Here is a 1,838-nt window from a genome sequence, read left to right on the forward strand (position 1 = left end):
TAGACCACTTAATTTTATTTTGCAATATCACTATTCTTAAAATTAAATCTGAAGGTAGGATAAAGTATTAAGGATAGAAACAGAAGTCCAAGTTATTAATTAATAAAGATTTAAAAAATTATGACCATGCAAGAAAGATTGTGATCTTTGTTTAATAATATAAAGTAATTTAGCACTTTTTTTTTTTTTTCTGAGACGGAGTCTTGCTCTGTCGCCCAAGCTGGAGTGCAATAGCGCAATCTCGGCTCACTGCAACCTCTGCCTCCCGGGTTCAAGGGATTCCCCCTGCTTCAGCCTCCCGAGTAGCTGCGATTATGGGCACCCGCCACAATGCCTGGCTAATTTTTGTATTTTTAGTAGAGAGGGGATTTCGCCACGTTGGCCGGTCTCTTCTCGAACTGCAGACCTCCGGTGACCTGTTGGCTTCGGCCTCCCAAATTGCTGGGATTACAGGCATGAGCCACCATGCCTGGCCAGCACTTTTCTTTCTAATATTTCTTTTATTAACCCTAAGGACTAACAATAGTACTTACCAGTGACTTCTGAGCTAGTTTTGAAACATGTCTATACATAATTATCTCCAAAATACAGAAGAGATCATTGAGGGTAAGATTTTATGAACATTTGGAAGACTGTCACAGCTGCACACAGGAAAAACCAAGTTATTGAGTATCTTTGGTCAAGTCTTCCTTTTCCTCCATTAACTGTTTATAGATACACCTGTATTATAGTAAGCTTGTATAGCTTAGGGTTTACTTGAGGTTCTCCTGGACACAAAATCAGCTTGACCATTCAACTGTGTTTCCCTCACAACCAGTTCTTTAACATAAGAAAATAGTGAGAATTAGAAGTTTTATAAAATGCTTTTCCATGGAAGTACATTTTTTAAATGTGTCGTAGATTCACAGGCAAATTTACTATTTCTATACCTTTCTTAAGATTGAAAATGGTTTTTACTCATCAACTATAAAGAAAATATAATGGTAAATATGAATGTCTTGTAGAAAAAGTATTGTGCGTATATTCAGCGATTAGATTCACCAGCAATTTCAAAGATCTCCATATGTTTTAAGTAGAATCAATGATGGCCCCATTCTGACTTCTGTGGGTCCCAGCCATTTTTGTCTTCTTTGGCCTTGTTCTCTATTAAAACACACATACACACATACAACACACAAAAATATTTAGATTTATGTTTCACAGCTATCTGAGTATAATGAACAAATTATTAATATTATATATTAACAGTTTTTGACCTAAAAGTTTATTATTCTCATTTTAAAGGAAATTAAAACACTTTTCTGTGCCCCTAAAAGTAATGAGCATCCTAAGCGCTGTACCTAATAAATAAGTTGACTTTGGAGTCAAAAATCTATATTTTTCTTTGAAATAATTTTTACTTTAATGGGAAGTGTTAAAGTGTTAAAGAATACTTCAGTGTTGTACCAATCCTTGACTTTAGCAGAAATTTCAATCCTCAAATTATTTTCCGGGAATTGCTAAGAAGTGGTAAAATTGCGTGATTTGAAGTTCACTCATTCGCCTGTAAAACTTATAACGGCACAAGAAAGCAGAAGTTATGTAGGCGTAAGTGTGACATAGTAGAAGTTGTTAGGAGCTTGAATATTCATCAGGGAGATCATTAAATTTTAAGTAATAAGATATTGTATTTATACCTACCTCAAAAAATACTATAGTCAGCCAAATAAAAATGAGAAACTTTGTGATCCCTGAAACAAATTGATTGTATTTTATTTATTTAATTTTGTTTATTTGTCCTGAATATTTGGAGTTACACGACAAATGTTCAATGGTATTGATGATGATGATGGGGGAAA

Source organism: Hylobates moloch, unplaced genomic scaffold, assembly GCF_009828535.3.
Source record: "Hylobates moloch isolate HMO894 unplaced genomic scaffold, HMol_V3 SCAFFOLD_6, whole genome shotgun sequence".
NCBI classification, from domain to species: Eukaryota; Metazoa; Chordata; class Mammalia; order Primates; family Hylobatidae; genus Hylobates; species Hylobates moloch.